We start from the raw sequence: 20,953 nt of genomic DNA, 5'->3' as shown, positions 1-20,953 counted from the left end.
TTTTCTGCACTATAGTTTATCCCATTATAGGATCTAGCCATTAATCTTCTCTGGCCTTTCAGGATTATTCTCAGTTTTAATGAAGTGCATAATTCTGGTGAGGCAGTTGAAAATTTTTCAGTTGAAAGGAATGCTTATTATGTGCTCATCAGTGCCCTCAATATCACCATTATGATGAGAAAGGGCAGCTTGTGATGAAGTACTATATCTGAATTAAAACACAGGAGATTAAGAAATGTCAGCTACAGATCTTCTACCTTCAGCTTGAGCGACATCATTTGGAAAGTTTAGAATATAAAAATTGAACATATATTTATCAACTTTCTCTCCCCAGATAATCCTCATCTCCACCTCCTCCTGGTTTCTGTAGTTTCTTTCAGGTTCCAGTTAAATTTTCACATTCTCCAGAAGTCTTTCTTAATTCCCTCTACTGTAAGTGACTTCCCTCTAAGATTGCCTTCATATATTTCGTTTGTAAATAACTGTAAATTGTATGTTAAGAGCAAGAACTATTTTTTTTTGCTTTTCTTTGCATTTCTAATATTTAGCACAGTGACTGGCATATAGTAGGCTCTTAATAAATGCTTGCCTACTTATAGACTTCCTTCTGTGTATGGCCATGTGACTGTAACTCTTAATTAAAGCATAGTTAAAGCACTACCTCAGAGATTTTGCATCAGGACAATTCATTTAGGCTAATTCAGAGGCTAATAAATAATAATTATTTATGGATTTTTTGAAGGACAAAAACAATAGACATGTGTACCTAGCAAGTAAGAATATATAATAAAAATATGAAGGGAGATCTTCACAAATCACCTTGCAGAGTAACTCTGGTTTCTTGCCCAGTGTCCCTGCATTGTCTCTCCTCTCCCCCTCAATGAATTTTGCCTGTTCTCCACTGTAAAAGAGGATGCTAGTCAGGTCATTTGTTCTGAGTATGGCTTGTGGTTTTTGCTTTGAGTACAAAAATTTTTTAGCTACAGTTTAGTGTCTAATTATATCAATAACTGAATTTCCCAGCAGTCCCATCACTCCATTGGTATGACCTGTGATCATATTCCTAGCAATCATAGAAACCTAGGTAGGAATGTAGAAACAGAAAAAACTATCACTGTATTTTCTAGGAAAATATGATAACTTAAAAAAATAACAAAAAAGGACATGTATTGTCTCTGACTACATCTCCTCCCATCCCCACCATGTGTTAATAAGGCAAAAACATAGTAAGTTCTTAGTAGGCAGGATGGTGCCTTACCCATGGTTCTTCAATATCAGCAAAGTCCCTTGTTCCTAATAGGAATTCAGTATATTTACTTGATGATTTGGATAATAATGATCTCTTAGTTTCTCCAATGCTATCTGAAACTCTGTTTCTTTCCATTTTGCATTGATTCATCCTTCTTCCTTCTTTATGGAGTGGAGGTGAGAGCAGTGGTCCCTTGAGATTAGTCACCATCTGAATTCCTACCTTACTTCTCATCCTTGTGTGAGGTAGATATGTGGGTTGGATGTGGTTATGATATTAATAGGACTGCAGGGGCAGGGGAAGATTGAAATTTTATTGGGTTGACTCAGATGAGGATAAACTAAATCCATCACATTCAGAAATCTCACTGTTTTTTGTGTTTTTTTAGAAAAGTTATTTAATCTGTAAACAGACAATAAGATATAGGTGACATAAGACATAACATATAGGCAAAACTTATAAAAGTGTTTTGAGGGGTCAAATTGAATTGTGTTGGTGATGGTTAGTAAAGGAAAGTCCATTTTTATTTGGAAGCAAGATTTTGGAGACTTCTGAGTTATATGATCAAAATGGAGAACTAGATACTTTCTCAGAACCCCAACTTTGCAAACCTCCCCAAACAGAAAGATAAAGCATGAAAGATAAAGCAGTTTCAACTACCTCATGGTCCTAGACATCTGGAACCTAAAAGAAAGTTTAAAAATCCATAAATTAATATCTACCCTGAGCTCAAGCAGTACTCATTCCTCTATGGTCAAATATACTACCGACAGTGACTGCAAATTCAAAGACACATAGTTGTTAAATTTAACAATTCAATTCAGAAACAAGAAGTGGTCAAGTGAAAGACTTAAAAATACAAATGAAAGGAAATGTGATGAAGTCAAGACTGTTCTGTACCCATGTGAAAACACACGAGGGAATGGAATAATGGGTTCTAAAGATAATGGACCACAGGATACAGCCCAGGGTAATCTGCCAGATAAATGAAAAACGATGAATGTAAAATACTAAAGAAGTTTTTTAAACATTTTGAGACAAATAACTCCCCCCCACCAACCTGAAGAGATTAGTTGCTTCTAAACATCCCCAAATCCCAACAAAAATGCAAGGAGAGCATGAATCAATGCAGTAGCCAAGAAGTCACAGCAACAAAATGAGAAAAACACCAATAAGAGACTTTTTTCCCTAAATATCCATGTGATGACAGAGGTGAAGGTGGAAATGGAGAGCCAGGGTTGGGAGATTATAAACAGAACCTTGTGATTCCCTGCCTTCAGGGGAATTGATTTTTTTGGGGAGAGAGGACTACATTACAAAATAGAAAGATATCTAAAAAGGAGAAAGGGAGCAAAAGGATAAAGGGATGTGTGGTTGTGCTTGGGTGATATTGAGGGCTAGAATAAGGGGAAGCTGATTCCTGGAAGAGAAGAACATGCAGGGAAGTGGATGAAGAGGAAGGATGAAGGATTGAAAGTGAAAGAGGGACTTTGCTTTGGGGCTGGAGCAGGGTTCCACTGATGAATAATACCCTAAGTGTAAGGCATGTTCTGTGAAGGAAGATGGGGTCCTTGTGCAAGTTGTTGCATGCAGAATTTGATACTGAGGTAATGAGCAGGTATTCTCATCCTATCTTAGAAGAGGAGTTGGAACTCTGGTTTAAATGGCGCCTGAATGAATAGGATGACATGGATTCAGGGAGATTTTTGAAGCAAATGGAGAAAGAAAGTAATAAGGAAAAAGATATAGATCAATGGTAGGCTTTATAATTAGGGACATGGGGGGAGGTATCCTTAATGGAAGAATATCCTTTCTGCTATCAGAAGGCTTTGATGTTATTCTGGGAGTGAGACACAGTGAAAAAGAGGAATATACAGGGCAAACTCTACAAAGCAGAAACTGCCTAGAGGGGAGAGCCCAGAAACTTCAGAAGTTTTAATTCCATGAGAAATACAGAGAAGAGGCTAGATAGAGATAAATAACTAGAGAATGCCTATTCTTGAATAGACAGAAAAAGAAGATGGATAATGAAAAGAGTGAGATAAAACCTATCTGAAAAAGGTTACGAAAGTGAAATTAAAAAAAAAAACCCCAACAACAAATAAATAGGACTAGCTGAAGGGGAAGAGGAATGGAGAATCTTCTTGATTAATTGAAAGGAAGAAAAAAAGGAAGAATTGAATAGTCAGAAAAAAAATCAGGAAAGAAAGAGATAGTAATAAACCAAATTCCCAAAAGAAAGTGGTAAGAAATGGAGAAGGGGAGATCAGGATCGAGGGGAAGAGTCAGTTGGAATAGTCATTTTAAAAACAAAGATTAAGCTAAATTAAGTGAAGAGACTAAGTACTGTATTTATAGCAAAAGAGGGAAAAATCATAGCTTAGAAGTAGGATTTTGTATTTTATAAATAATATATATGTTAGCTTAGGAGAAATAATAACAGGATCATAAATTTAAAGTTTAAAAGAAGCTTAGATATGATCTTGTCCTAGTCTTCCATTTTATAGATGAGAAAAACTGAAGCTCAGAGAGGGGAAGCTACTTGCTTTGATAGTTCTATGTGTTGTAAAATTCAAGCCCTCTTAAATAACCTTCGCCTCCTGAATATCATGGCTTATTTGGGGACCTATGTGCCATCAGAGTCCTAAGGATATTACTATGATTTTCCTGTTGTTATATCTCTCATCCCTTCCTTGAACTACACTATCAATATCATCTTCCCTCCCTGCCCTCCAATTTTCAGTGTCTATGCTGACAAAGATAGGTCTATACTATAACAGGAATATAATATTGGTGTTCATCCCACTTAGAATCAATTAAAGTCGGGGCAGCTTGGTGGCGCAGTGGATAAAGCACCAGCCCTGGAGTCAGGAGTACCTGGGTTCAAATCTGGTCTCAGACACTTAATAATTACCTAGCTGTGTGGCCTTGGGCAAGCCACTTAACCCCATTTGCCTTGCAAAAATCCTAAAAAAAAAGAATCAATTAAAATCAATCATCACCTTACCCTTTCTCCTCGTTCAGACTGCCTTAACTTGCTTTGGTATTAAAAAGTTAGCAATGCTTATTGAGTGCTAGGCAGAACATAATAACTATACCCCCAAAGCCTAGTTACTGCAGCTCAGGGGGAGGTGCACAGGAGGTAAGAAACTCTGTCTCTGCCTCTGCTGAGCTTTTCATTTCTCACAAATATTAATGAATAGTTCATTTTGTCCCTTCAGACAAACACAACCAATGGTCTAATTTTATTCTAACTTGTTATTGAGCTGACAGTCATTTGTTTTATAGATGGCAGTGGAATAAAGGGGAGATTAAAAACACAAAGTAGCTTAGTACAAATCTAACACAAGATTCTAGGCATAATATTTTAGGAAGGGCATTTACAAATTGGAGTAAATCCAGAAGTGGGATACCAATATGTGAGAGCACTCTAATTCATTGCATATGGGAGGAGCTGAAGAAAATATAAATGTTTAACATGGAAAAGGAAAGACTAAGGGATGATATAATTCAGGAGAATGTAAACTCCTTTTGAACAAGAATTATCTTATTAGAATTTCCATGTCTAGAGCACTGTCCAGCACATTGTGGGTGCTTAAAAATGCATTCTGATTGAATGAATGAGCATTGCTTTCAAGTATTTTAAGGATCAACTTTAGGAAAATGTATTAGACCTATTCTAAGGAAATTAGCACAGCAGATCTGGAGTCAGGAAGGTTGAAGTTCAAATCCAGTTTCAGATATTTATAACTTTGTGACATTTGGGCAAGTAATGACCCCTATTTGCTTCAATTTCTCCATCTCTAAAATGGAGATAATAATGATAATAATAATAATAATAATAATAATAATAATAATAATAACTACCTCCAAGGATTTTTATGAGGATCAAATGAGATAATATTTGTAAAGTGTTTTGCAAACATTTAAATATTGGAAATACTAGCTATCATTATTCTGTTTAGTCCTGGATTAAAAAGGGGGGGGATAGGGGAAAATGACAGAAATGCAGATTTTGACTGAATAGTAGGACAAATAAATAACCAATAACCATTTTTTTAGGGGAAGATGAATAGCTTCTATTCTGGGTTTGGGTTTTTTTTATAGGTAAGGATTAGATAGTTAAATTATGTTTAGAAAGAAATGCTAATCATGAAAGTATCACAGTTTTCATCTCATTAGCAGAATTAATAAATTTGATAGAATTAAGAAGATTAAGAGATAGTAAATTCCTTGTTACTAGAGGGCTTTAAGCAATGACTGTATGACTGTGTGTTAGTGAGTTAAGGTGCATACCATGGGTAGGGGTTGGATTCCATGCTCTCAGAAGTCCTTTCCAAGTCTGTGATTCAAAAAATCACAGAATCTAAGTCTTAGAATGCTGACTAGTCGAATAACCTAACAAAAAATCCCTTTTACAACATTCTCAAGAAGTGAACATTTCATTTTTGCTTGAAAATATCCAATGAAGGGGAACCTCCCCATCTCAAAAGGCACCCCATTCTTCTTTCAGATAGCTCTACTTATTAGGAATTTTTTTCTTATATCAAGACTAAAGCTACTTTTTTTTCAACTTTCACTCATTTCTTCTAGTTCTGCCCTATAAGACCAAGCAGAACAAAGCTAACTCTTTTTTCTACATTAATAACCTTCAAAGCTAAAACCCCGAGTCCTTACCATGAATCTCTGTCTTCACTTTTTTCAGGCTAAATATACAAATTCCTTAATTTTATCCTTTAGTATACATTTCAACATTTTGCTTATTCTCCTCAAGATATGCTCTAGCTTCTCTATGTTTTTTCCTAAAACATGGTACCCAAAAGTTTATTATAGTTCTTATTAAACAGTATCCTGATGAGCAGAGTATAGTAGAACTATTCTCTCATTCTGAATATTATTGTTCTCTATGCAATCTAGTGGATTGTTAGTATTTTGAGTGGTCATTTGCTATCTAATGAACTCTCCTAGGACTTGTTGTCTAGTTATATCTCCTGCATGTTGTGTTTGCAAAATAGATTTTTAAAAACCAAATTGCAGAATTTTACATTTTCAATATTTGATTTTTTCAAATTTTCTCATTGTTTTAGTCTTTCAAATTGCTTTCTATCTGTGTCATCCAACTACTGTGTTAACAATCCCTCCAAGATTCCTGTCACTTGCAAATTTGATAGGTATGGTTGCCCATTATGCCTTTATTCAAGTATGATAAAAATATTAAACAATACAAGACAGAATACATATCCTTGAGGCACTCCACCAGTGAATTTCTTCTAAGATGAAATCAACTCATCCTAATACTTCTCTTTGATTCCAGTCATTTAATCTGTTCTAAAATCACCTAAGTAATGTTGCCCTCCATTCTTGAAGAAGACCATGACATCAGGGAGGTGATGCCATGGCAAGTACATGAATTGGATTTGAGCAAGGGGGTGCTGTGCTGCCATCAGCCTCACTTTTTCCTCTAGAGTTATATAGGTCCAGTAGCCTTGGTTAGCAATTGAGGTTACATTTGAACTCAAGTCTTCCTGTTTCCAGGTGTGCCTTTCTATTCAGGGTGCCATGTAGCTATGACTGATTATTTGATTGGTTGAACTAAGGATGACTAGAGATGGACCTGGATGTGAAGCAGTCAGGGTTAAGTGACACTCATAGGTGGTGAGTGTTAAGTGTCTAAGGTCACATTCAAACTCCAGACTCCAAGGTCAGTTTGCCATCCACTGTGCCACCAATCCCCTAACTATACTATTATGTAGCCTCCATCTAGTCTACTAAATGGCATGAAAATATTTTTTCATGAGTCCATACTTCTCTGAAGTATATTTTCTCAATATTGAACAACTGCAAAGACCCAGAGAACAAACTATAGTTAAGAAAACAGGTTTTGTAGAATTACTAGGCAAAGTAGGCATAGGTTACATAATGGGAAACTTGTCCTGACCCAATCTCTTGGAGATTTGGACTCCAGAAGAAGGCATTTTGCTTCTTTTATAGTTTTACAAGTCATTTTCCAATCTGAATTCTTCTAAATTATCTCCTAACTTTATTCTGCTCTCTTTAAAAAAAGTTACATTTTATCAATATTTTTCTTACATTAATCACTGTACTAATTATATTTCTTCCTCCTCTCTTGTCTCAATAGTTAACCTTTGACTGAAGTCTATAGGATTATACACATAGAAGAGCAAGAGATGGGAAAGAGAAGATGTCATTAGGAGTCTTTAGGGCCTTTTTCCATTCTTAAATTCTTATTTTCTTATAATTGGTTGAATTAAAAACTGACCATAAGGAAAGATTTGGGCATTGAGGAGTAGGAAAAGAAGGGATGATTAGAAATATGTATTGCAGGAGAGTTGGAGAGAAAAGACTAACGTCCATTAGAATTTACACAAAGTCAAGGAAAGGACTCAGAAAGTGAAAGAGTGCACATGCTTCCCCTTTGTCAATTGTAGTAGGCAGGACAATGGGAACAGGATGGGAGGGACTTGGTTAAGAAATGAAAAGAATTACTTCCTAACTCTTCTCCTCAGTCTCTGGTCAAGACTGGCTTGTGTCAATGGGAAGAAAAGTTAGATTGTTTTATCAAGGACCCCTTCAATAAGGAGCCTGTTTTTCCCTCTCTTTTTCCCTTCATGCCTCTCTGTATGAGTGTCATGACTGTCCTTAAAGAGCTCTCAGAATTTCCAAAGTAGAAGGGATCTCCAGAATCATCAGGTCTAATCCATATTTGAAAAGGAATCCTTCCCTGTGTCATCTCGGACAACATATTTAGTTTTTTCTTGAAGGCTTATGCTAAAAGGAATTATAATATTTCTTAAAGTAGATTATTCAAACTTTGCGTAATTATAATTGGAAAAAAGATTTTTGTACTTGTTCCTTTGAAACTTTGATTGTCCCTCCAAGTTCTTTTGGAGGCCAAGCAGAACAAATTTAATCCTTCTTCTATAAAACAACCTTCAGATACTGAACACAGCTATCATTTTCCTTCTCTTCCAAATCTTCTTTTCTCCAGACTAAACAATCTTAGTTCAACCAACCAAGTAATCAATCATAGCTACATGGTACTCTGGATAGAAAGGCAGACCTGGAATCAAGAAGACTTGAGTTCAAATGTAGCCTCAATTGCTAACCGAGAGATCTCTGCCTCAGTTTGCTCAACTATAAAATGGAGATAATAATAATATCAATGTATGAATGTCAAGTGAGATAATTTTTGCAAATTGTTGACACACAGTAGGTTCTTAATAAATACTTGTTCCCTTCCCTTTTATAAAACATTTATTATGTGTCAGATACTGTGTAACCTCTGGTGATACAAAGAGGAAAAAAACAAGGTTCTTGACCTCAGAGAGCTTACAGTATGAAAATAAATAGGTACATTTGAGCTATACTGTGTAGATAGGGGGTAATGTTAGAGGCAAAGACATGAAAATCTGAGGAGACTTGGAAAAGTCTGGAAAAGTTTGTTTAGAACTGAGATTTGAAGGAAGCCAAGGAAAGTGAGGATCAGAGTAAAAAGTGAGAGGCAGAGCCAAAGCCCAGAAATGAGGTTTTGTTTACAAAGTACAGCAAGCCAGTCCAAGAGAGCTGTATCATAGAGTATAGGTGCCTGGGAGCCAGCAGTGAGATCTAAAGGAAAGGGCCAGGCTGCAAAGAGCTTCAAATGCTGGTTCTCTCAACAGATTCTCCGATAATATTTCAAAAAATAGCCTTTGATTATCCAGGCTGTCCTCTTCTAGAAGCCTCCACAGTTGATCAGATTTCCTTCTAAAACAGAATTGAATACAGTGTTCTACCTGTGGATTGACCGACCAGCTCACATTCCTGCTGAACTCCCACCTTAGTCCTGGATACTCTCTCTCTTAATGCAGCCACACTCTGGATTAGTTTTCTTTGCTGTCATGTCACACTATTAATTCATATCAAGTTTGTAGTATTCTGATAATACAAGAGCATTTATTTAGTGCTTGCTATATGACAGGTTGAGCTAAGCAATTAAAAATTATTAACTCATTTGTTTTTACACCAACCCTGGGAAGTAAATGATATTATTTTTATTTTACAAATGAGGAAACTGAGGCAAACAGAAGTGAAGGGACTTGCTAGGGTTACACAGTTAGTCTGAAGATGATTTTTCTGGGCTTCCTACCACCAGGTCTGACACATTATCCTTTGAATTGCTTCACTACCTTAAAACTCACAAACTTTTGTCCAGTCAATTAGTGCCTACTCTCCCTTATTATTTACTTTTAAAATGGAATCTTTTAATGACAAATATAAGACTTTCTCTTTGTAGCTATTAAATTCATACTTGTGAGGAACATGAGAAAGTGACTAGAGATCTCATTTTAGTTCTGGGTTCAAGTTTTCCTCTGAAACAGATATGTAGACTAGATGATACTGGACAAATAACTTAAACTCAATTGTCTTCAGGCAATTTTCTAAGAATATAAGTTGCAAGTGCAGGTATGTATTGGTAGATTTTCTGCAAATGGAATTTCTCATGCCTATTAGAATCATAAAGCCTTTCCCTCCCCCCAAAATCTTATTAGATTCAACTTAATATCCTAGCTTTAACCTCAAATATTTTTTCTCTTCCTAGAATTACTTTTTAATCCCTCCTCCCTCCCCCTCCCAAGATCTTTATTTTTTTCTTAAAATATGGAATTCACAGGGTGGCTCGGTGGCATAGTGGATAGAGCACTGGCCCTGGAGTCAGGAGTACTTGAGTTCAAATCCAGATTCAGACACTTAATAATTACCTAACTGTGTGTCCTTGGGCAAGCCACTTAACCCCATTTGCCTTGCAAAAACCTAAAAACATACAAAAAATATGGAATTCACAAGGTATCCTTATAATCTTAATTTAGATGCAATAATTTATAAACTAGCTTCATCAGTTTCATTTAGATGTGGCAATTCCAAGAATATCACCTCACAGTATGTATTCAACTGTAAGGAGCTGAGCTTGGCCAGCAAGTAATTGCTCCATCTGTCTCCTGGTATAAGTCATAGAAAACTAGATCTGTCCCAACAAAACCTAATTCTCACCTTAGGTATTGGGGTCAACCTAAAGGACAAAGAATATGCTTCTTCTTGACCCTTCAAAGGAAATCTATCCTTGAGCAGGAAAAAAAAGAAACCCTTCAAGAATCAGTTGACATTTTAAGAGGAAGACTGAGAAAATACTTCAGACTGTTGCTGTTTAGTTGGGCTGGCCATGTGTTCTTTTCATTTGCTTTTTCTGGCAGTTTCTAGGGATCAGCTGCATTCATAGTGTAGTGTATGAATATCTCCGAGAGCATTATTCAGTGACTGGGGAAGTGTGAAATTATAGATGTGGTACTAAGGCACCAGGGAAGGGAGGGCCAGGTTAAGGTTTCTTGAGCAGATACTAGAAAACATTTTGTACCAACTTGGAAATGTTTTTCAATAACACCAAATCCCTAGTGGTCTGGCATAGGAAGGCTCCTTACTGATGAGCAGGATGTTTCTGCCCATGCACAAAATACACTGGGATATACACTGTTGGCCATATTCACCCTTCATCCCTTAAGGCAGAAATTTCAAGTTCTTGCTTTCAGAATAGGGCTGCTCATGCTTGTTCCCCTGAGTGGGGAAGTTTAATGAAAGAGGGACAACTAAAAAAGATTCTGGTGAGGTTGGATGGTAGAGACCTGAATGGGCCCACAGTCTAACTTAGAATGTGTATGTATCCAGGAAGTCCTTGAGTTTAACAAAGTGAATTCATGTGTTTTCTCTGGAAATTAAAGGAACTGAATTCAAATCTTGATTTTTCCTGTATGATCTTATGTGAAGTCAATTAACCTTTCTGGGCCTTGGTTTCCTTCTCAAAAGAGAAGGGAATGTTGACCATATGATCTTTAAGGTCCCTTCAAGTTCTAAAGTTATCCTAGAATGCTTATGAATTTCTGGTTTTGACACTGAAATTTCTTGTCATACAATTACTGTCTTGGTTCTTTTCTACTCACTGACTTGGTTCTTGGTTTTGATTTAGTAGATTATGTCACCATTCTCCACTTGGGTTGTGCCCATTTGTCCTCCCTTACACTTTTCTTCCCTATTCCAGAAGAGGATGGTTTAATTGAGTCCTAGATGATACTCAGTCATGTCCTTGCTCAGTCCATAGTCCAGGCTCTGGTAAAAATGCTTCTTTTAGAAAGTTAATGGTATTTTTTTTCAGAGTGAACTAAAATATGGTTAGATTTCAAGGATGCACATGAGATTGGATCTTGGAAGTTCAGAAAGAAGCGACGGAGAAAAATAGGGGATTCAGAGAAAAACTGTTTTAGAAACTACCTTCTTGCAGATCCCTTATTCCCACACAAAGGATTTGCTAGCATCACAGGTCAGGATGCTCAAAATAAATCACTTCTTCTTCCATTTATGGGAAGAGTAAACATTTTTTTAAATTAACATGAAGTCTAGGTAATGAGTGAAGAATGAAGAAACTATAAATGAGTCAAGGGGTCATGGTGTCAGGATATGAAGGGAGTGTAGCTTAGGTTGACTTTTTCTTATTATAGATTAGTAGATGACTATTTTGGGGTCTATTTGGCTTGGTGGTCTATTTGGAAATTGACCTTAATGAGTGATAGATGGGAGATGAGGAAAGTACATGTGGATCATGGACCAAAGCATAGGGAAATGGAGGGAGTATAACCTTTTGTCAGTAGAGATTAGTAGACCTGATTATCTGGGGAAAGTGGCATGGTGACCTTGTTGGAAATTGGCTCCAACCTGCTTAGCATTCAATTGTCTCAAGAACTTTATTTCAGCTGTGTGGCCTTGGGCAAGCCATCCCATATGACTTGCAAGAAACCTAAAAACAGAAAACAAAAACAAAACAACTTTATTTCAGCATCTATCAGGCAGAGTGGTCTAATCAATGGTTAGTCAAGAAAGAGGTTCTTATTCAGACTTTTTTTATAAAAAGTTTGAAGACAATATAGTCATATAAAGGGAACTCTGGGTATTGGACTGTTTCCTGCCTCATGGGAGTGAGAGTCATGCTGAAAGACTTTGGATAGGGAGAAACTTTGGACCCTCTTCCCCACCCTACCTTGTCTAGGACTTGCATAAATATGGTGGTCCACAAATACAGGGATGGATTCTTTTCCTCTTTGTTGTTCTTTCCTATTTTTTAAGGTAAGGATTTATTATAAATGGCCATGATTTTGTGTTTCAAAAGGTCAGAGTAGTGGGAGCAGGAATCCATGCTGGGATTTGCCAGAGGCCAAGTACAGATGATGCAACAGCAGAGGCCTTGAAGATAGATTTTCTTGACCCAGTCCATCAGCAGAAAGTGATGATGACCAATCCATCAGTCATGCTATTTTTGGGAAAGAATTTGGTGAATGAATGTTTGGTAGATACTGTTTTAAGTTTAATTCCCCTTTCCCCAGGAACCAAGGTGGTTGAGGAGAGAGTGTAAACCCTACATATTGGGAGACGATATTTGCATTCTTATTATTGCTAACACCTTTGCAATCAATAGTCCTTTGTAAAAGTTTTCCTTTTTTTTTTAATTGGACTAGGAGTCAGAACATTTTCATTCTAGTTTTGAGACTGTTATTAACTTTCCATGAGATCTTAGACAGAGCCTATGCTCACAGAATCTCAGGTAACATGCCTGGACCTTAGCTTCTTCAACTATTTTACTATTTTTTGGGTAGGGGCTCAAGATTATTATTTTAGGGAATGGCTTTCACCAATAAAATTCAAGAGATGCTAGGTAACTTTTAGTCTTAGAGTTGCCTAGAACATTAAGAGGTTACATAAACCAATTGATCAACAAATATTGTTAGGCTTGGACTATTGCCAGGCTTTGTTCTAAAGTACTCCAGATAAGAAGACAACAATGAGACAGTTCAAGCATTTAAGGACTATAGTAGGCCAAGCATTACTCAGAACTGTTTGGTATTTCATGTTTAAGATTAGAAAAAAAATGAGACACTTAGAGATAATATCAAAAGCATATTTTCTTAGCCATAGCTGGGAAAGGATATTCAAGTTACTTAAAGGATATCAAAGGATATAACAGTGACTTAGTTGGGTGTAGCTTCCCTGCTTCTATTAAGCCCATGTTGGTCCAACTGTCAGAAGCCTGAGGCAGGAGCAGCAAACTCCTTCAGTCCTGGCTTTGTTGTCACTAACTATCAGAAAGTTTTATCAACAGTCCAACCCTTAAGGCCTTGAGCCAAGTAAGTATAACAGCAAAACACTTTTTAAAGAAAAAAGAATATTGCTTCTGTTGAAAAGAACAATTATGTTCTATCTGGAGAAACACATGCACACTGTTATGTTATGAACACTATCCCTTAGAGCTATGCCATTTACTCTGGGTTTACTTTTCCAAAGTTCCTATTTCATGAGGATTAGAGGCTTAAGGGATGCAAGACACTAAGGTTTTTCTGGTCATCTAAGTACAAAATACAACTAATAAGGAGTAGGGAGTGTTTGATGACCAATTGCTAATCAGTAGTATATACTATCAGGAGAGTCAACATGGCCAATGCAGGGGCAGGGAAACTTTGCCCAACTGAATTAATGCTGTATCCTTGTTAAATACCTTTGTTTCTGTTAAAATAATTTTTCTTTAGTTAGATGGCCTTTGAATATTTCATTTTCTTCTAATCTTTTCAACCATCAAATTAGCTTGTGGAAGCTTTAGCCTCTAACTATATCTAAGCAAATATAAAGTAGATTCAAAGCTAAATGAAGACTATTTGGTAAGGCAGGAAGGGGCTACTGCATAGTGGTGGTGGTAGAAATTAGGACATTTCCTGATTCTTGCATCTCAAAAGTAGAGACTATCATTCTTTGGTTTTGAATCTCAGCAACTAGCACAATGCTTGTCATTCAATAAGGACTTAATAAATGTCTATTGATTGGTTGATTGATTGACATAGGAGGTGGCGCCTGAACTGAATTCTAAACATATCTAGGGATTTCAAGAGGCAGAGGTGAGAAAAGAATACACTCAATTCAATTTCATAAACACTTATTAAGTACCCAAAACGAAAGATCCTCCCCCTCAAGGAGATTGCAATACAATGGGAGAAAAAAGCAGAAAGTACCTGGAAAGCAGAGCACCCCAGTCAACCAGAGTTTCTGTGGATGGATAGTGAAGAGAGCATGGAAGTCCAGGGTCTACACTCTACAATGGAAACTTGTGAGTGGGGTGGAGTGTTCCCTTCTCCAGTTCTCCTATCAGAGGGAATTGGGAGGGGTACATTCAAGGCAAGTTAAACAGAATTTCAAAGAAATTTTTGGTGATCAGTTTATCCCAGAAGAAGTATCTTGAACTGTGGAATTTGGACCAAGAAGAACTGCAAATGGTGGTGTGAACAAAGTCTTGGAGATAAGAGATAAAAAGCTATGGACTGGGGACAGCAAGTAAGGCAGTTCAGCTTGTTGTTGCTGTCCAAGTTATGTCTTACTGTGGCCTCTATGAGGTTTTCTCAGCAAAAATACTGGGGTGGTTTGCCATTTCCTTCTCCTGTAGATTAAGGCAAACTTAAAAAAAGTGACTTGTTAAGTGACATACCCAGGGTCACACAGCTAAAATTTTACCTTTGATCTTCCTGACTCCTGGTCCACACATCTCACTGAACCACCTAGCTGCTATAAAGGGGGAAGAAGTCTAGAAAGATAGACTGGAGCCAGATTGTGAAAAGCTTCAAATGTCAGAGGAGTTTATATTTTGTCCTAAAAGCAATAGAGAACCTCTTGAAACTTCTTCAACAAAGTGATGGCATAGCAAGATGTGCTAATTTAGGAATATTATTAATATTAACACAATTAATATTAATAGAATAGCATAATTAACATCATAATTATTTGGAACATTAGGTAGCTTGCAGAAAAGAGACTGGAGTGGAAAGAGACTTGAGATAGGAAGAACAATCAGGAGGTTGTTCAATCATACAGGAGAGTGGTGATTAAGGCACAAGTAGAATGATGGTTGTATGAGTTGCAAAAAAGGGGGCACACACTAGAAATGCTGTGCAGCTACAGTCAACAAAGCTTGACCACTGGCTAGACAAGGAGGGAAAGTGATTCCTGATTATAAGGAATAGAAAAGGAAACCATTCCATCCTGTTCCCTTTACCTATATCTCCTGGTCTGTACCTCCTATTCCTGAGTGACTGGATAGAGGCAAATTTCATTGCATGAAAGGGAGGACTTCAAATTTGAGAACTTATATGACTAGAGAATGGCAAGCCAACCTTCTTTTATAGATCAAGGCAAGTTAAACAGCATTTCAAGAGCTATTCCAAGGTCTGAGTAATGACAGCTGTGCTTTAAGAATCACTGGGATGGGGAGTTCATGACTGGGTTTGTTAACCACTAAGGGATGAGCTGAATGGGTTATCATCATCCCTAGGGGATTCTGCTTCAATATGTTGTCCCTGAATGGCCTTATGGAGGTCAAGGGAGTAGTGTGAGGAACTGATGAAATGTCACTTCTCTACCTTCCTTTCAGTAGGTCCAGGCTAGATAAGGAAATATATGGAGGGAACAAAATGAAATTCTGTTTCTCTGTATCTTTGCAAGCAGGAAATGGACAAGTCAGGATAATAGGCTGGAATGGTATTTTTCTCTATTCCTTGCAATCAAGAGGAGACAATGGAATCAAATGCAACTGTTTCTTCTGGAAGCATCTCTCTTCTTTCCCTGAAGGCAGTCTGGGTCACACATGGAAATTTGTCCAGGGATCTTCATGCAAAGGAATTTGTCTCTATCCAGTCACTCAGGAATAGGAGGTACAGTGCCTGAGATATGGTAAAAGGAACAGGATGGAATGATTTCTTTCTCTATCCCTTTTAATCAGGAAGAGAACAAATTAGAAAATTAGTATGGTGGAATTGTGTTTCTCTTTCATCTGCATGCAGGAAAATTGGAATGATATATCTATTATTTCAGCAAATAATTTGAGGGCATTAAGCCTCTCAAAACCTTCTTTATCAATAAAATTAAGGAATTAGACTAGGTGATTTTTATACTTATTTCTCACTTTAAATTTCAGTTCAAGAAATCATACTCTTTTCTCTTTCATTGCTATCTCTTCCCATCCCAATATACATTTACTAGTTAGAAGAGATCAGGAATCTTTGTAGTTCAGTCATGCACAACTCTTTGTAACCCCCATCTGGGGTTTTCCTGGAAAAATGTTTGTGATTTCCTTTTCCCAGCTCATTTACAGATTAGGAAACTGAGGCAAAATGGGTTGTGATTTTTCCAGGGTTACAAAGCCAGTAATTGTTTGAGGTCAGATTTGAACTCAGGAAGATGATCTTACTGATTCCAGGCTCAGCATGCTATACACTGTGCAATTGTAGTTATCACCTTCAAGAAGTATGTGCTATATTCTTACATGAAATTTGATAATTTAATTCTCAAAAATAAACATTTTTCTCCCTATGTAAATACATTTCAGAAATGCATCTTAGAATTCCCCATTTTAACCTAATATTTCCCAATAAGTGAAAGATACTAATTAATACTGGAATTTCCTTTAATCTCAAAGAATTAATTCCATTCTATTAAGTTGTATTCCACTCCATTCCCTTTCATTTGTGAATTTACTATCATTAAGTAATCACTGACATCAAGGTACTATATCAACCTAACAAATCTAGAGAAACTCACTACCTTTTTCATTTTAGAAGTCAAGTATACTGACCAAAAGATGAATCTGAGCCCTTGTCCTTGTTAAATGCCTATGAAACCAACCCAAATGCCTCTGTTTAAGAGCTGAATTTGCTACAAAAAAAATCTACTTGGTGGTTTAAAAAAATTTTTTTTGTATATTTAAAGAACTTTGATCACTCCACAAGTATATATTCCAAATAATCTAATCCTCTTGTCAATACTTTCTGGAAGTATTAATGGTACTTATGAGTTGGAATCATGTACCTTAATGTTCAAATTTCAGTTGAGCAAATTACTGTGTTCACTTTGGAAGGATAAAAAGCTCACAAATTTATGGACTGAAAGGCTCATAAAGGCTATTTAATACAACCTCCTCATTTCATAAATAAAAAAAAAAACAGACCCAGAAGGTTATATGCTTGACTCAAGGTCACAAATTAGTTACAATGTGGAATATTTGAAATCTTATCTTCTGAAAATACAAGGCTTAGTCCATCAGATCTTGGATGTCAATTTCTAATTATGCTTCCAATTCTCCTCAGACATGGCTACTTCCCTGGTGCAAACCCTTATCGTCTTACATCTGAACAATTGCGATGCCAGTTTGTGAGTCTTTCTGGGAGAAATCTAACCACCCTCCAATTCACTTTCCATTCATCCACTAAAGTGATCTTCCTGAAGTGAAAGTGTGTCCATGCCATCCTTTCATAAACTCCATTTGATGCAGAGAACCATGGGCATGGGGAATATTGAAATCAATTGGAAATGGATTTTGTAAATCTTTTGTTTGCACTGTTAAAAAAAGATCTTCATTCTTCCTCTGCTACTCTGTTGAGACACTCTGTCTTGACTTCCAGTCTGACCAAGGCCAGGTTCTCATGGGCGGGGCAAGCTAGGTTACTCAAACTGAGACAACATCTGAGACCATCCATACTGGAATCTGAGACCCCTCCCCAAAGGCAAACTCTCCAATTCAGGGACTTGGGCAACTCCCAAGTCACCACCTCTTCCAATGGACCCTGAGAGACAATTTAAGGAGATTTTGGGAGGGGCTGGGCTCTCTCTTTTCCAGACTTCTGCTTAACCTGGCAGCTGGCCTGCCAAGATTAATTGGCAATCCACGTGACTTTTCTTTAATCTCTTCTCAGCTTTTCTATCACTTTATTTTGTGTTGTAACTTCTTTTAATAAATCTCTATTTTCTTTTTACACCTGTATTCCTGGGTCAAGTAGTAATTCATCACAGTGGAATATGGAATTTGGGGCAACACATTGATTCCCTACCCTCAGGATCAAATATAAAGCAAACAGTTTGGCTTTTAAATCTCTTTCTAATTTGGCCTCCTCCTATTTTTCCAGTCTCCTTATACTTTACTCTCATACGTGTATTCTACAATCGAGTGACTCTGGCCTCGTTGCTATTGCCTGCCCAAGACACTTCATTTCCTGATTCAGTATTTTCTTTGGCTATCCTCCAACTCTATCTCTTGACTTTCTTCAAATCTCAACTTTCTTCAAATCTCATCATCTGCAAGGTCTTTCCCAGTTTTCCTTCTGAGAAAATTTCCAACTGATACTTGTACAAAATTGTTTGCTGTTGTCTCCTCCACTACTGGAGAATAAGAACTAAAATATTTTTCATGACATTGTATTCCTGGTGCTTAACACCATTTATAAACATTTATATAGTTTATTGACTTTTACTCCTCATGCCCCTTAGCACCCACTATGCATTTAACTCAGGAGTTGCCTTCCAGTGACGAAAATCTCTCCATTATATTCTTCTTTAGTACTCTATACATAAAGTGAAGCTTTGTGTATACTAGGTAAACAAATGTGTTTGTATTAGCTAATGTGTAATTGATTATGAGAAAGGAAAAAATAGAAGAGTTAGACTAGCTGGGACAGTGAGACTGTGGAAGAAAAGAGCCACTAGTATTTGTGTTTTGTAGGGGAGGTAGCAAGGTAGAAAATTTTATGTATGTAATGAAAGTAAAAAGCTCAGGGGACAAGAAGTGATAGATTGACTTGGTAAATAGATGATAGAAGAAGTAGGAATTTCTATGATCTGCACCAAGGTAATGCATGGGGGCATGAAGTTGCAAACTAGACAACAGGAATCTTCTTTATTGTTTTATTTTTCTTAGCAGGGTAAGAGAGAAGGATGAAAATTAGAGAAGCAGAAAAGGGGGAAGAAAAAGAGGAGAAGAAAAAATAGAAAGTGGAGGAGAAAAATACACAGGTGAGGAACTGTACATAGAAAGATCACAGAAAGAAGGGACTGAGATAGTCCAGATAACACAAATTTTGGATTACGATCTGGGAATCATTACATTGCACTCCTGCAATATTACAGCTTAAACTTGAATTCAAAATTATATTTTTTGCTTATCATATATGGTTGAAAGCAAAATTCAGCAAAACAATTCAACTTCTCAGTCATCACTTGGCTTTGGCATTTTCTCTCCAACTGGTAGGTAGACTCTTTTTCAGAGTCCATTTAATAATTGTCCATCATTTACCTCACCTACCAGGTATTTTGACTAATTTCCCTAGACAATTGTTTTCTGTGAATTGCTCTTATGGGTTTCAGTCCACTCACTGAGTTATTCTGTAAATAGGTGTAGTTTCCATATCTCTCCATTATTTGCCATGGAATAATTTTCCATAAGTTTGCTAACTTATATGTTTGCTAAACACTAAGTTTTTTTTTCCTAGCAGGAATGTCACCTATTAAAGTTTGTAAAAATGAACCCAAACATTACATCATTATTTGTTTTTTTCATAACTTTTTTGAGAAGAAGTCATGGTTAGTGGGGGAGATTATTTCAGATGATCTCTCTGCAGAAAGATGAATTTTACATGAGAATTTGCTTCTTTTTTATTTTCTTGGATTTCAAAGCACAAATCAATAAGCAGATATATTTCTTCATAAAACATCAGTAAGTATTGGATAAAGCCTGAGGAATCATTGCTGGGAGAATGGATCTCATGTACAAATACACTGACTATGCTGAATTTTCTGAAAAGATCTCAGTGTTTCTGGCATGTTAATCAATGTATGATTAAAATGCTCAGAGAATGGGATTCCTTGGAGATGGTATGGATAAAAAGTGCCTCCACAATGGTAAGCTATAGTTCTAGACTTGTTGATGCCTGCTAATGACTATATGCTCTTGATTTTTCTTCAGTGAGGTGAATTCATGAGTCGCTCCTTGGGAACATCTAACATCCTACTCTTGCAATGAGAAACATACCTGCTTTTTTCTTCTTCCTCAACTAATGCTTGTATTCTTCAAGTTTTGGAGAATCATCAGAGTAATATTTCCTAAGATCCACCCTTCAGCAGGAAGATCCAGTACTCCATTTTCAAGGGAATAAATGATCTATGGTCTTAGAATATTTGCAAACTATTAATAACCACAAGAAAGATTGCTGCAAAGCATTAATAATAAGAGAAATAAAAATCAACTAACTCTGAAATTTTATCTCAAAGTGGCAAAGATGATAAAAGATGATAATAATGAATGTTAGAAGGATTGTGGAAAAACAAACATACTTTATGCTATTGGTGGCATTGCACTTTGCTCCAGCCATTTATGGAAAGTAATTTGGAAGGTTCCTAAGAAAGAGATTAAAATGACCTTATTTTTGGACCCAGAGATTTCATTGATATGAATATAACCCAAAGAGGTCAGGAACAGAAAGGTCTTATATATACCAAGACATAGTTGGCAAAACTTTTGTAACAACAAAGAACTAGAAGCAAATTAGATTATTCACTGATTAGAGAATATAAAAATTAATTGTGATACATGAATATATGAATGAAATATTACTGTGCTGTGACAAAGGATGAATTTGAAAAAGTCAGAAAAGCATGAGAATACAAGAACTGGTGCAACCCAAGATAAATATAATGATTAAAACAATATAACTAATAACTGGAGTAGTTTATATGAAGAAAGCAATAACAACAACAAAAAAGAAAACGATGTTATTTAATTATCTGAACAAATGCCCTGAAGAT

The 20,953-nt window shown here is 36.5% G+C and overlaps 1 long non-coding RNA gene across 1 annotated transcript; it reads left to right on the top strand.

Moving 5' to 3' along the window:
- The first annotated feature begins 274 nt into the window (after nucleotides 1–274).
- LOC141520427 (uncharacterized) lies at nucleotides 275–20,184 on the top strand. Its single transcript, XR_012477620.1, has 3 exons — nucleotides 275–432; nucleotides 19,074–19,165; nucleotides 20,115–20,184. It is a non-coding gene; the product is annotated as an uncharacterized LOC141520427 (long non-coding RNA).
- Nucleotides 20,185–20,953: the final 769 nt, after the last annotated feature.

Source organism: Macrotis lagotis, chromosome 4, assembly GCF_037893015.1.
Source record: "Macrotis lagotis isolate mMagLag1 chromosome 4, bilby.v1.9.chrom.fasta, whole genome shotgun sequence".
In the NCBI taxonomy this organism is placed as follows: domain Eukaryota; kingdom Metazoa; phylum Chordata; class Mammalia; order Peramelemorphia; family Peramelidae; genus Macrotis; species Macrotis lagotis.
This window is presented reverse-complemented; position numbering and strand designations above follow the sequence as displayed.